We start from the raw sequence: 15,261 nt of genomic DNA on the forward strand, positions 1-15,261 counted from the left end.
TGCAATTGTGTTATCTTCTGATTTGCAGGTGAAAAATCCAGAATCAAGTGTTAGCAGATTTGTTATCTGGGGGGTCTTGGGTTGGTTTCTAGATGACACACAAAGGAGCTTATAACATGGCTATGAACGGGAGGAGCTAGAACATCTCAACCTCCACAGCCCCAGCTATGAAATAGGTCCTGGATGGGAGCTGGGATAGTGGCTTGGACCACAGTGCATTGATGGAAAACTTTGAATCAACAACAGACCTTGCTGTTTAGGTAGAAGTCAAGGAGAAGCCCAGGACACAGCCACCTGAAAATATTGTCACCCCTAGAAAGACACTTGCTATCCTGGTGTGTAGGAATGAACCCAGGCTAGAATGAAGAAGTCAAGACCTGTTAGGAGAAGGTACTGAAGGTCATCTGAGGTGGAGCCCACACCCCTTCCTCCAGGAAGTCAGGCAGAACAGGCACTCCTGTCTCCTGCTGTATTCCCTATGTCCTTGCAGGATTCGAGAAGATTTGACAACTCCTGGTTATGGGCCTGTCTCCCCAGCAGCCCCAGATGCCCAAGAGAGCCCTTCCAGGTCCACAGTGCTAGAACCAGAAAGTCCTCAGAATGTTTGTCAGGTGCATAAATAACAGTAAACTCAACCTCAGAGGGAGCTGTCCTCAGGGGACGACTCAGGGTAGGGGGAGAGACAGTGGAAAAGGGTGGGTTCCTAAGAATTGTCAGAGTTGCAGTCACCAGTATATTTCAATACAACAGCCAGGACCAAATAGGGACAGGTTTACACAGACCCTCAGACCAGGACTAAAAGGACCTTGGAGGGAACTTAGGAAACTATGAAGGCTGAGAGGAAGAAGGACTTCCCAGGACCAAGGGCACAGTCACACTGCCCAGTTTGCTCAGGCAGTCCCCTCATCCCCCAAGGTCATCATTTCTCATCTGTGGGGGATCTTCATTTTGTGTCCTCTCAGAGAAGCCCTCCTGGATCCTTCAATTATGCTCACTGCTCCCTCTTTTCCACCCCAACACCCTCATGGGCCACTGTTATGGTTTAGAGAGGAGATGTCCCCCAAAGCTCATGTGTGAGACAATACTCCAAAGTTTAGGGGTGACAAGATTGGGTTATGAGACCAATCATTGAATTAATCCCCTGATGAGGCTTCAATGGATGGTAACTGTAGTAATAGAGGATGGAGCTGGATTAGGTGATCACTGGGGCGTGACTCTGGGGTATGTATTTGTCTTTGTTGAGTGGAGCTCACTCTGTCTCTGCTTCCTGGTATGATGTCTTGTGCAGCTCTCCTCCACTACACCCTTCCACCGTGAAATTCAGCCTCTCCTTGAGACCTAAGCAATGGACCTGCTCTCTTTGGAATGAGCCCTCTGAAACTATGAGCCCCAAATGAGCTTTTCCTTTTCTATGTTGTTCTTGTCATGTCTTTTGGTGACAATGCAACAAAACTAGAATAAAAGAGCCAGTGGCTGCTGGGATAGTAAACTAGTGACTCTAGGGGTGAGCAGTGGGTTCCTGAGATCTCAGATCAGCTCAGAAGGGCACAGCCTTGTCCTGCCCAGTACCCACTGGCTCTGGGACCTCTGCGTGTCAAGAATAGCTCTCCCACAGTGCCCAGGTCGCAGGGTATCACTCATTGCTGTGCCTCCTCCCTGTAAGGTCCAAACTTTACCTGGGCCCAGGTCCTTTTCTGTGCGCCCATCTGAAGCAGAGCTACCACAACAGCACAGAAACAGCCCTGGGAGCAGACCATGTGGCTCTACAGACTTCATGGATAGCTGGGCATCATGGCCAGTGGGGTCCTGCTGTTCCTCTTCCATAGTCAGTATAAGGCTCCAGTATGGGGTTGTGGGGACCCAGTCTCAATTTCAGCTGAGTTAGAGACTGAGGTTGCCTAAGGGTAGGCGCTTGGGAGGGGGGACCTGGTAAAATGATAGAGGACAGAGGGGAATGTACAGCCACACTGGGCTCCCCCAAATGCCCAGGGTGGCTCCCTTGAAGTGAAGACAGGGTCAGATTTCCTAATGTCACCACTACCAAGGAGAAGGCAGGGTATGAGGGGAGACTGAGGAACCCAGAAGAGCAGGGCCACCTTCCCTGTCTCTGGACGGGCTTTCAGGACACTGAGTGCTGGCTGTGCTGGAGCTCCAGCTGCCAATGGGAAAAACAGCCACTTAGGAACCCCTTCCTGCTGCCATTTGGCTCTAGGTCATGCCTTTGGCCAGAGGGTGACCTGGCCCTCTCAAAGGGGCTCCAGGCAAGATTACTTGTCTTTGGGGGAAATACAGAAGGCCCCAGGCACTGTGTCCTACAGGGGATCTAGGATGTCACTGGATTTCTTTCACTTTATGCACCTGAACTAAAAAGGTATGGCTTGGCCATTAGGGCAAAGGTGATGGGGCTCTGAGCCTACAGGCAGCATCCAGCCCTCATCAGAAGTTAGGCAAGGTTGGCAGGATGCCTGGGCTGTCCTTGGCCCTTGATCCTCTCCCTTATGGGCTTCTACTGTGGGCCCCACTTATCTCCTGCTACTCCTCCCCACTCTGCCCAGGAGGAGTCCACACTCACCTCTCCCCATGGCACACCCACAGAGGGTCTTCCCATCTCCCTGCTGTTGACTAGGCTCCTCTCAAAAGTCACTAGGACTTTCTAGACAAGGAGAGCTGCCCAATTTCACTGTTGGCTGCCATTATAAATATTGTCTTGGCTTCACCCATCAGAAATACTCATTATAAGTCACAACTGATCATTTGGGTTCCACCCTCTTCTGTCCCTACCAGTCCTGACTCCTTCACAGGGTCTTACACACAATTCCCAGGACATTGTGTGTGTGTGTGTGTGTGTGTGTGTGTGTGAGAGAGAGAGAGAGAGAGAGAGAGAGAGAGAGAGAGAGACAGAGAGAGAGAGAGACAGAGACAGAGAAAGAGAGAGACAGAGAGAGAGAGAGAGAGATTTTTTTCTCATGCCTGGTTTCCATCACCATGACCACAGCTCACCCTCTGGGGCACCATGCTTTCCCCTTCCTAACACAGGAGGCACCTCACACTCTTACATGGTGCAGCTTCCTCCACCATCGAGTGGAAAGGATGATGTGCTGTTGACTTAACAAGTTCAGGGACATTTTAGCAGACTTTGTCCATGGCTGTCACAATACAAACCTGAGACATCTGGGATGCTGTCTGTGTACATTACATGAAAAGAAATTTCCCCCAGTAAGGAATTCTGTGTTGGCAGCCAACAGGCTGGGAAATGGAGTGTACTGTACCAGCCCCCAAAACTTATTGGTACTAAGTGAAACCCCAGGTTGCTTTACCACTGAGCCATGTTCCCCAGCCCTTTTCATTGCATTTTGTTAAAGCATCTCACTAAGTTGCTTAGGGCCTTGCTAATTTGCTGAGGCTGGCCTCAGCCTCCTCTGTCACTGAGATTACAGACATGTGTGTGCCTTTTGACTTGGAACATATCCCAGTTCATTTTGGGGTGCTAAAACAATAGAACTGACCTGACACTGGGTGATGTATAAAGAAAATAGATTTACTTACCTCTGTCCAGGTGATGCTCTGTGGTTCTATCTTGGTTAAGGACTTTTGGCTATGTCATAACTTTGTAATGGCATGACATCGTAGGACTTTGTGGAAGACAGATCACATGGTGAGAGAGGCAGCAATAGACAGTGAAGAGGAAGACTTGCCTTTTAAAAAAATTTATTACTTATTGATGGACTATAATTTGTTTGTTTATATGTGATGGTGTGAATGGAACCCAGTGCCTCCCACAAACTAGTCAGGCGCTCTAACACTGAGCCACAACCCCAGCCCCAGACTTGGTCTTTTAGAAAAATGCATACTCATCTTAAAGGAATTAATCCCCTTCTGTGAGAATTAATCCACTTGAAAGACTAGCATTAGTCTCTTCACAGGGCAGTCCTGAGCAAATCTCTAGGTTCTACTTCTGAAAGTTACCACCTCACTGGGGACCAGTCATCCATGATAGCAATCTTTGTGGGGCAAACCATATCCAAACCATGCCATTCTGCCCCTGTCCCCCAAGGTTCACATCCTTCTTTCAATGCATAATGCAATCATTCCATGCCTACAGTCCTCAAAGGCTGAAACCTTGCCAGCATGTCTCCAAAGTGTAAAGTCCCAAGTCCCATCTGAAACTCAAGGCAAATGACTTCCAACAAGTTACATGGTTTCAGGATACAGCCTTGAAACAGGCCCAGGGCAAAAATTACTGTGGCAAAAAGGAGGAATAGCAAGTATAAAGGGCTCCCATAACCAGAGCAAGTCTGAAAACAAGCAAAGAAGACACTAGATCTCCAAACTCCAAGTCCAGCATCCTAGACACAGGGCAGGGTACTAGTCCCCAGGGCCTTGCAGCCCTGCCCTGGGGTGATGCTGGTTGCAGCCCACATGGCTGCTCTCTTGGGCTGCATGCCATGGCCTGTGGCTTTCCTAGGCTGGTATTGACAATACCAGTGGCTCTACACTTCTAGGGTCTCAAGAGCAGTGGTCCCACTCTCATGGCCTCACTAGGCATTCTGGTGAAGAATCTTGAGAGACTCCACCCCAACAGCAGGGCCTCCAGATCTTTCCTTTGAAACCCCAGAGGAAGCTGTTGTGACAGCAGAGCCCTTCGATTCTCTACACCTGCAAAAAAGCACCACCTGAGCATCACCATGGTCTGTTGCTTGCTCCCTTTGGAGCAGCATCAGGAGTCTTGCCTGGGCTTTCTTGCATCATGCCTGGACAGACCCAGAGCATTTTGCTAGAAAACAAGGAGCAGAATCCTGAGACAATGCTGGGGCCCCTTCCATGGCCTTTGGGGCTCCTGATGAAAGGGCACCTGGAAGATTATGTGTAGGCCTCAGGCCTTCTCTCCCATGGTTTTGAAGCAGAGAGCCTGGCTTCTTCCCACCCATGGTACTCTCTTTCCCATCCCCTATATTCTCACCCAATCTCCCATTTTGCTCTTTTGGTGGGTAGACTGTGACATTTCCAGTGTTTTATACTTGCCTTTGTCAAATATCATTCTAAATCTCAATAAACATGACCAAAAATAACCACACAACTCCTTCATATGTTGCTTAGAAATATTCTCTGACTCCTCTAAGTCTTCAATTTTTTTTTTTGACATTTGCACAAAATATAATATTGTAGCAACAGTACTGAGGTTGATTGTTACAAACTATTAAACTCTGTGTATCAAATGGTTATACCTTAGTTATTCATACAGAACATTGGTCCAATAACAAAAAAAAAAAGAGAATACCACCTGGAAATTTCTCTCATTCAATGTTCAGAGATAAAAGGGTTAACCATTCTTTCTGTTATTGTCTGCAGATAAGTCCTTGTTCACACTGAAGTCTGATGGCAATTAAATAGTGGCATTTTTCCAAGCTACTGAATGAATAGGAAGCTGAAGGCCACCACTACACAGCATACTGCAACATAAGGACTTGTTCGTTACCAATTCTGGCACATATCCAAAATATTCCCAATAGTGCAGTTTTATTTCTGTCCAGGAGGCTGAGTGCCAAGGACCGGATATAAGCTCAGGTACATAGAAGCAGCAAGATTATAGTCAACAGACTCTGAAAATAGAAAATGGCAGATATAGTGAGGCCAGAGATGCCCCAGCCACATCACCCTTCCAGGCCCAAGGCGGAAGAGGCATGCAGACCCACAGGCCCTTCTCTAGGTTTTCAATCTTATATTTGGCCTTCCATGGCATCTTTAGGCATGAATACAGTGTAGCCAAGTGTTTGCAGTGATCAAAGGGAGCCTTTCTTCTAATTTCCACAGATGGCTCCCACTTCCTCCTGAAGCCTCCTTAGGATGGCCTTTACTAAGCACATTGCTATCAGCATTCTGAACATGACCACTTAACCATTCCCTAGGAGGTTCTAGCTCCTTCCTAGTCTCTTTGTCGTCTGAACTCTCACCAGGATTTCTGACAATTCTCCATGTCCAGCAGAACAAGACTTTTCTTTCTTTTTCATTCTCCAACTTCTTTTGTTATTGTTGAACAGTGGATTTAACCCTAGGGCACTGAAACACTAAGCCATATACCCAACTCTTTTTATTTTATTTTTTTAAAAATCTATTTATATTTGTTTCTAAAAATTATATGTTTGTTATGTATGACCACAGAATGCATTGCAACTCATATGAAACACAAAGAGCACAATATTTCCTATCTCTGGTTTTATACAAAGGAGAGTCACACATAGCTTTTCTAAATCAGGAAATTTTACTAATAATGCTCCTGTCCACCTGGCCACCTGGGCCTAACCAAATGGGTAGGTAAGGGTAAGGGTGATGGTAAGTCGGAGCTTAGCAGGTTTCAGAGTGACCCTCGCCCCACACTGCTAGAAAGGAGTGTGCATAGGAACCTCAATGGTGAGGGCTTGCCCCACTGGCCACTGACCAGGTGTATCTGCAGCTGGATATCCCGCCTGCTATGGGCCTGACCCTGAAGGCCTAAAGATGGCTGTTCTGGACCAAGACACTGCCTCAGAAATTCAAGGAGATAAAGGGGTTTAGACGAGCACACAGAGCTCTAGCTCCCTGTTCAGGAAGGAAGGATGGGCTTCATGCAGTTGGGGACTGCCTGTGTTGTCCTCTGTTTCTCACCAGAGCCAGGGATGGCCCTCTCATTCACAGAGGCATTCAACTACACTTCATTTGTCCTTCAGCCAACACTGATGAAGAACTCACCTCATGGTGTTCATTGCCCAGGCTGCCATGGGTCCTCTCTCACTAGACACACTCAGTCAATCCCCCAGGAAGCTGTGGATGGGTAAGCCCAGTGGATGCCCACTGTCTTCCACTGGGCCTGAATATATTCCCAACCTGGCCCGAGTATACTCCAAATCAAATTTCTCACGTCCCCAACCACCTAGACACTCTTCAAAGGAGGGCTATGCTGTGAGAATGTTGCCCACACCTGAGTGTCAAAATCCCACATCTATTTCTCAGCAAGTCTCATGTACTCTAATCTCTGACATTGACCACTAACAGACTAGACTAGAAAATCTCTTCACCTAAAGCCCTAATATCATTCCACATTCAGAATGCTGCAACAAATATCCACAAAGTGGGTAGCTTATGAAGAACAAAAACTTTTTCAGAGTTTCCAAGGTTATTTCCAAGTCAAGATGCCCAGCCTGGCATGGTGGCACACACCTGTAACCCCAGCAACTCAGAGTCTGAGGAAGGAGGATCACAAGTACAAGGCCAACCTCAGCAATTTACCAAGACCCTCTCTGAAAGGATACTCGCAAAGTCCACAGACAACACTACACATCGGAATCCCACGTGAGAGATTTATTGTCAGTAGCATGGAGCAAACTGACAAGGCTGTCCTTCCTGGGACAGCAGCAACAAGCGTGCTAAGGGGTTGCATCGTGGGCTGCAGTGGGGTGAGCCTTTTATCAAGCATATTCAGAATTGAAGCCTGAGAGTCCCTGACTAAAATGGCTTCTAAATCAAACTTTGGGAATCCCTATATAAAAATGGCTCCCGATCTCAAATGGCAGATTTGGTGCCAATATCTCATGCCAATATTCCTCCATTGTTATTTTCATAGATGTGGGATTGTGGGGGGACATGATTGTCTTCTGTAGTTCTTCCTGTTGGTTAAGAACACAGAATCTCATTCCTATAAAGGGAGTCAAGGAGGGTTTTAGGTGGGGCCAGAGTCTCTGGAGTTGGAGCAATTGACCATGAGTCATAGGGCTCTGTCTTGGGAGTCAGGGGCTGGTAGTTTTGAAGGAGAAGATGTTGATTGACCAACAGTTGATAAAATTTGTGTCTGATCTTGCAGGAACTTCTGGAGGCAATTTTACAAGCATGGTCAGAAAGGAACTTAAAGAGGACAAATAGTGGTCCTGTGGGATAGAGAAGCCAAGGCCACACTAGACTGCACATTCCCCAAGGGGACTGTTGTCGTACTTGCTGTTTCCTCTTTTCTAGCTGCTCTTGTAGTTGTTTTTCTCTTGTTCTTCCTACCCCTGACTGGTGGACATAGAACAGCACTGCTCCTGTAGGTATAGGCAGAGGCCTCCTTTCTCTGCTCATAATACGCCCAGTCCACAGCGGTTTTGTAGGACCACAGAGCTAGTCCAGTTGATTCTGGAGAGTTACTATAGATTCGGCTACCTGCTGGTTATTCCCTATCTGCTTATTGGAGAGCTGATGAAAGTGGGAAATGGATGTGCTTATTCCTGCCCTTCCTGTGGCTAGGCCTGCTGTAACCCCAGGCTGGCTTGTAGGGAAACAAATGGAATAGCCCAAATGTGTCAAGGGCTCATATGAGCATAGACTTACCAATGAGCTCTTTAGCCTAGAAGACCTGATATTAAATGAGAGAAGCCAATAATCTCTCTCCGGGAAGTATGAGGGCTGAGAAGTTGTCCCCATAACAATGTAGGAGAGGACAAAGCCTTTATTTGGGAATATAAATCTTTAACATAGCCAGAGTTATTAGGAATATAAACACAACATTAACTTTCTTAATTTTTTTAGTTGTAATTGGACACAATACCTTTATTTTATTTAATTATTTTTTATATGATGCTGAGGATCAAATTTAGATCATCACACATGCTGGCAAGCTCTCTACCACTGAGCCCAAGCCCCAGCCCAACATTTAACTTTAATATCATGGATGTCTCTCAAGACGTAGTTAAGCAATTTAATGTTATCTGATTCTGTAAAATATCTATTTTTGTTACTCAGGGCTGGATACTCATACTGGTGAACTTCAAGCCTACATGTTTAAGTTAGGAATATCTGTAGGCCTTAAAACTAAAAACTTCTGGCTTTGGCAGTTTCTCTAGATTTTTATTGGGCATTGTGGCCTAATCATCTCTCTTTTCCAGCCTGCAGTCTTATATGTTCTTGGGGACTAACAGAGGTGTATATCTTAGGTGAAGGGTTCTAGCTCTTAAACTGATCTTTGCCTCTTTCTTAAATATCATTTTACAAAGTCAGCATACATTGTCTCTTTTTAAAGTCCATTTTGTAAGGCCAGACAGCAGCGACCAATAGGAGGCAGATTTAAAATGCTGCTGAATGAGGCTTTATTGAGATTTTGCTCCTGGGCAAACTCTCAGATCAACTGGGAATGTCCAAGGAGAAGTAAGCTGCTCTGGACCAGACTGAAATTTTTATTGGGCTTAGGGCAAGAAAGGAGGGCTTGGGACTGGAAAAGGGTTTGTTTAGTGTCTCTTGTCCTACTGTGTTTCGCTGGGGGAGCTTGCAAAGATCCAGGATTGGTCTGGAAACCCTGCTTATTGACTGGTGGTTCTGTCAGTGTTGATTGGTGGTTCTTTAGTGCATTCGGGTTACTTAATTACCTCAAACTGACCTAACATCCTGGCCCTTTTGATGATATATGGCGGAAACTTACATTTGGCTACTTCCTGCTGGCTAGGGGTGCTGGGGGGAAGGGGATGGTTCAGGTGTTGGCTTGGTAGAGAGGCAACTGTAGGGGTATAGGGGCATCAGGCTGTAGGTCACTCTGGCAATTTCACCTTTGAGCTTTTGGGCAAACCTGAGGAGGCAGGGAGCAATCATTAATAGAAATCCTATTACTTATATAGGAGTGAGAATGGGAGTCAGCCACGTAATGAGGGTTGAGTTTAGCCAGCCTGGACAAGGGGCATTTGATTGTTGCTGTTTAAACTTTTCACCCAAACAAAAGGACAGGGTCGATATTTGTTTCAATCTATCTAGTTTCACTGATATAATAGTAGCATTCTCCTTTCAGGAATAGACAGGTTTCTCCTTTGTCTGCCATCAGGAAATCTAGGGTTCGAAGGTTCTGTAATAAAACTTGAGCAATAGATGTGATTTGCCTTTGTAGGGAAGTGAGAGAGGAGGCCAAATCCTCTACCACTTCCCCAAGTTGTTGTTCAAGCTTCTGAGTAGTGGTTACTGCATAACCAAGTCCTCCTGCCCCTAGGCCAGAGGCAGCAAGTGAGGAGGCCAGAGAGAGTCCAACTACTACTGTTAGAAAGACGGCCCATCTTGTCCTGGAAAGGGAAATAGTAACAAGTCATATTCATTCAGCCTCACTGTACAGAATTAATTGAGGGACCAAGATGGAAGGAATATAAAAATGAAAGGGCATGTTGAGGCTTTGATTTTTTGTTAAGGTACCATTGCACCAGAAAAAGAACCCCAGCAGAGCAAAATTTGGGAAACAGATTTGAATGATCTGTTCACAGGGTGCTGAACCAGAGGAAGTGTAGCAGTAGGGGAAATTCCCTGATGAGTTTTGAAAAAGAGGGACTTCCTTAAAGGCTGGAGAGGGGGCCATTGGAGTATGGTTGAGGATTTTGAGAGGAAGATCAATTGGGATCGCAGTTAACAGAGTATGATCTAAACCTGCCAGAGGAAGCATTCTGAAATGTTATTAACTTTGGGTACATTGAGAAGCTGAAGGCCCTAAACATATTAGGGTCATGCATGAGAAAGGGTCAGCTTTAGGATGGGCAACTGCATCCAGCTGGTGTTGGAGTTCCTTCTCTTGCTCCTGGATGGTTTTGTGAATTTGAGGAAACACTTGTATATAAGTTCTGCATATTCGGATAGAGGCTGAAGGGTGCTTGGAAAGCCCCAAGAATAAAATTTACCATCAACACTGGAAGCCCAATTTTGGTCCCCTTGTTCCCAAAGAGGTAATTTGGTGTATGCTTGTTTCTTTCACCAAGGCTGATCTAGGAAGCGTTTCTTGCATGAATTATAAGGGAACCCGGCACAGGTGTTAGGCCAGTGCTTACCAGATTCCTCAGTTTGGTCTGATATGAAGCTTACCATTGCTGCACATAGATGGGACAAGGGGTCTCAGTTGAACCCAGTAATATTAAGGGTGACCACCTATTGCAGCCAATGGAAGGACAATCGCCTTGACCCATAAACTGAGAGTGGGTGGTGTGGTGCCATGGCTCTTGGATATAGAAGAACCATCTGTGGATTGGGATAGAAGCTTGAGAGAAGTAATGATTACTAAGAGGGTTGGCAAGAAATCTTGAGTTTGATGGGCCCCAGTATGCTGGAGTCCAAGAGTGAACATTTTGAATAGGCCCTGTTTTTAAGGCAGAGGGACATGGTATCAGGGGGAGTTGCCCAAAGGTTGGCCACTGTTGGGGCAGTAAGTATGACTGTAATGGGTCCCATCCAGAGAGGTTCCAATGATAGAGGATGCAGTTCCTGAAGTAAGACTGTGTCACCCTATAGAAGAGGGTCCAATTCAGTTTGTGGCTGTACTGGGATTGAGGCAATGGATGGCCCAGGAAGTCAACAGTCTGTGTGTTCCCTTAAAAGTGTGTATAGAAGTATGAGATAGGGCAGGAAGGACACAAGGGGAGAAGGATTGAGTGGGAAGCTTTGGTTGATTCAGAAAGGGCTCCCATAGAGTAGCTCAAAGGGGCTCAGGCCTGAGGGGGCTCTAGGTCTGCCCAAATTTGGGTGAGGGCCAAAGGCAGGAGATTGGGCCAAGACAGCCTGAGTTCAATAGCAAGTTTAGTGAGATGATCCTTGAGAATTCTGTTAGCCCTCTCAACCTCACCCAAGGATTGAGGTCAGTAAGGGATTTGGAGCCTCCAAGTGATGTTGTGGCCTTTGGAGACTAGTTGAACCACCTGAGAAGTGAAGGCCAGACTGTTTTCTGACTGGATGGAGGCAGGAAGTCTGAACTTGTGAATGATATGCATGATGAGGATGGAGGAGATGGAGTCAGCAGTTTCCCTGGAGGTAGGGAAGGCTTCAATCCAACTGTAAGAGAGTGCTATCCCCCAAGTCACAAGCAGTTAGATCCTGTGCCAAGGCTTGCCCAAAGAGGTGGGGACTGTCCCTGAGGCCTTGGGGTAGGACTCTGCATGACAGCTATTGAAACCTAAAGAATGTAGGGTCTTCCGATATAAAGGCAAAGATATAAAAACAAGTCAGGATGGAGGGGCACTATAAAGAAGGCATCTTTAAGATACAGGACAATATAGTGAGTGGTCAAAGGGGGAATATGCAAAATAAGAGGGTGAGGGTTGGGAACCACTAGGTGGATGGGAATAACTGCCTCATTAATTAGGTGAGGTCCTGGACTAAGCAATAGGCTCTTGAGGGTTTGCCTACAGGCAATATGGGAGTGTTGCAGAGGGAATGAGAAGGGATTAGGAATCCCTGGGCAAGTACCCATACTATGATGTGTTTAAATTCTTTCCTGTGGGTTTTGGAGATGGAAAATTGGGAATGCAAAGGAAATTTAGTTTGGAGTTTCAGCTAGATACGGACTGGCTTGTGATGGGAGGCTATGACTGGCTTGGAGGTGTCCCAGACCTAGGGATCCACTACGTCAGGGAGAAATGGCACAGTCGTTACTGTCAGTTATTAGAGAGGATAAGGATTAAAGGCAGAAGAAGATGGGTGGTAGTTCTCTTGGGGTGTAGTTAGAGAGTGGCTCCTAGTAGTTGGAGATCATCTCTGTCTAGGAGAGGAATCGGACAGGATGGAATGACCAGAGGAGAGTGTGTGAAAGGATGTCCTTCCAGGGCACAGGTCAACTTAGCAGTTCTGTTTGGGAAGGAGAGTTTGCCTTCAATCCCCATAACCGAGACCTGGGAAGGAAACAGAGGTCCAGTGTGGGCAGGCAAGACAGAATAGGTAGCTCCCATGTTCACAATGAAATTATGGAGTTAGCAACTACCTGCAGCGTTACCCTGGGCTCAGGGAGGGTGATGTTTGTCCTCGAGAAGGCTTCTTCAGTCTTCTGTGAACCCTAAGAGTTCAAGAAAATGGACAGCCTGTCTGTTCATACTCACATGTGGGGGCGCCAAGGAAGTGCCAGCCATGTTGCAGTTGCTCCTCCAGTGTCCAGTCTGCTTACTGGTAGGGCACAGCTTGGAGTGGGGGGCCATGGGTTTGGGCATTGGCAAGCCCAGGGACCATTGCATCCACATTTGAAGCAAGGCTTTGGTGGAGAGGAATCCTGGTTCCCCTGTGAAGCTCTCTCTGGAGCCATAGGGCTCAGGGCCACCACCAAGGCCTGGGTTTGGAGTGTTCCCTTTTTTGCAATTGAGCCTGCCTGGCTACTTCAGACAACTCTTCCCAGGCATTACACACTTTAGAGGCCATTTACACCAGATCACAGGTAGGAGTCTGAGGGCCCTCCTCAGCTCCTTTGAGCCTTTTTCTAGTATCATGGGCTGATTGAGTAATGAAACGGGTTGCTAGAACTGTAGCCCCAGATGGAGACTCAGGATCCAGCTTAGTATACTTGGTGAAGGCCTCTGTAAGATACTTGAGAAATAAGGTTAGATTCTCATATGAATCCTGGGTGATTTGTCTCATTATCAAAGTTAACCACCTTATTGAAACTGCATGTATGACTGTATAAGATATTGGACCATATGAGTGCAGATACAGCAATCTCATTGGCCATCTTGATAGTCCCAGTTGGTTTCAGTTAGGGGAGTGGCTGCTTTACCTGTGAGGAGAGTCATATCTTTTAGGCGAATTTGATCAGCATGATCTCATTTGGCTTATGGATGCTGACTCCGTCATCCAGGGTAAGGGTGGAGGAAAGAGTGACATAAAGTTATGCCATGCAAAATCATAAGTCTGAGAGAGTTATCAGAGATCCTTAATATAAGTAGAAGAGTCAGCAGAAAAGGACCCAAGGCGCTTTTGCATCTGGGAAAGATCTTGAAGCAAGAAGGGGATGCGTACATGGCCAATCCATTTGGCACCTGCCACTTCCCTGAGAGGACAAAGGAGCTTTGGGTTAGCTGGTGAGAAGGCCTGTTGAGACCAGGTGTGGGTACTGACAGGAGAAGAGAGGAGTGAGTGGGAAGAGAAGGGAGGGTTGTACCAGTAGAAGAGTTGGGTGGAGGATCCATGGCTGCAGGATGGGAGAAGGGATAGTAGGAGGAGTGGGATGGAGGGGGAGGTCCTGGAGTGGGGGAGGAGGAACTGTGGTAGGAGCAGGAGGAGGAGGGGTGCAGGTGTGGGAGGGGTGGGGGAAGACAGGAAGGTGGGGCTGAGAGCAGCTCCTGTGGATCTGAGAATGAGGAAGGGGATGTAGAACAATGGGAAAGGGGTTGGGGATTTTCCCTAGCAAGGAAATCTTGAGCAGTAGAGCAGGTAGAGAAGAAGGGAGGACAGGATCGAGCCACAAAAAGCCTGTATGTGCCTCCAGATGTAAGGGACTTCTGCCCACTTTCCTGTCCAGTGACAGAATTTGTCCAATTCAGTGAGGATTTAAAAGCAAAAGTTCCTTCTAGGGGCCATTATGACCCACTGTCTAAGTCACACTGGGGCCAGGCCACAGTGGAGTAAAGACGAGGGTTTTTTTGCATAGGTCTTGAGTGAGTCCTAATTTGGCAAAGACAATCTACAGGAGATTTGGGGTGTACGGAGGACTGGGTGTTTCCCATGACCTTTTGAAACCCTCAGGGGTGAGTGGGAGCAGAAAAAGGTGACCCAAATTCTGATCGCACTCACCCAAGGAACAGATAAGTTTGAGGCATTTCTGCAACCCAGTGGGGGCCCAAAGGAATCAGAAGAGGTCATGCAAGGACAGGGATATCTCCACAGTTCCTGAGGCCTTGAATGGAATGGGTAGAGGTCTATGGCACGTGGGAGACTTACCAATGGACCCCTCCCCCTCAGACACAAAGAGTCTGGAAGGTCAGGAGAAACAATGGAACTTACCCCAATCCTGTTGCCTGGATGAAGGGTGAGGGAAAGGAGCAGCTTAGGAATTTCCTGGTTCCTTTGAAGTGGGGAGAGTCGACCTCAATCCCTTAAGGGAGAGGCCAGAATTTCGGCACCAGATGTAGGTTCAGACAGCAGCTACCAAAGGGGGCAGATTGAAAAGGCTGCTGAAGGAGGCTGTATTGAGGTTTGCTCCCACGTGATACCCTCAGAACTACAGGACAGGTTGAGGAGAAGGGAGAGGGGCTGGATCAGCCCGAAATTTTCATGGGGCTTAAGGCAGGAAGGGAGGGCTTGGGACAGGAAAAGGAAGTTTGAGGGGTCCATTGTCCTACTGGGGTTGGCCAGGGAAGTTTGCTATGATCCAGAATTGGTGAGGAGACCCCGCTACTAGACAGTGGTTCTGTTGGTGCCTGATTGGTGGTTCTGACATGCACTCGAGTTGCTTAATCACCTCAAACCCACCTAACACATAGGAATGTTAGCTAACACAATATGACATTACATTTAAAACATGAGTTAAAGAAAGGTGAGAGA

The 15,261-nt window shown here is 47.0% G+C and overlaps 1 pseudogene; it reads right to left on the reverse strand.

The window, feature by feature from the left end:
• Nucleotides 1–5,312: 5,312 nt before the first annotated feature.
• Nucleotides 5,313–5,621, reverse strand: LOC101960920 (protein kish-A pseudogene; annotated as a pseudogene).
• Between the last annotated feature and the right edge of the window lie 9,640 nt (nt 5,622–15,261).

This window comes from Ictidomys tridecemlineatus, chromosome 15 (assembly GCF_052094955.1).
Source record: "Ictidomys tridecemlineatus isolate mIctTri1 chromosome 15, mIctTri1.hap1, whole genome shotgun sequence".
In the NCBI taxonomy this organism is placed as follows: domain Eukaryota; kingdom Metazoa; phylum Chordata; class Mammalia; order Rodentia; family Sciuridae; genus Ictidomys; species Ictidomys tridecemlineatus.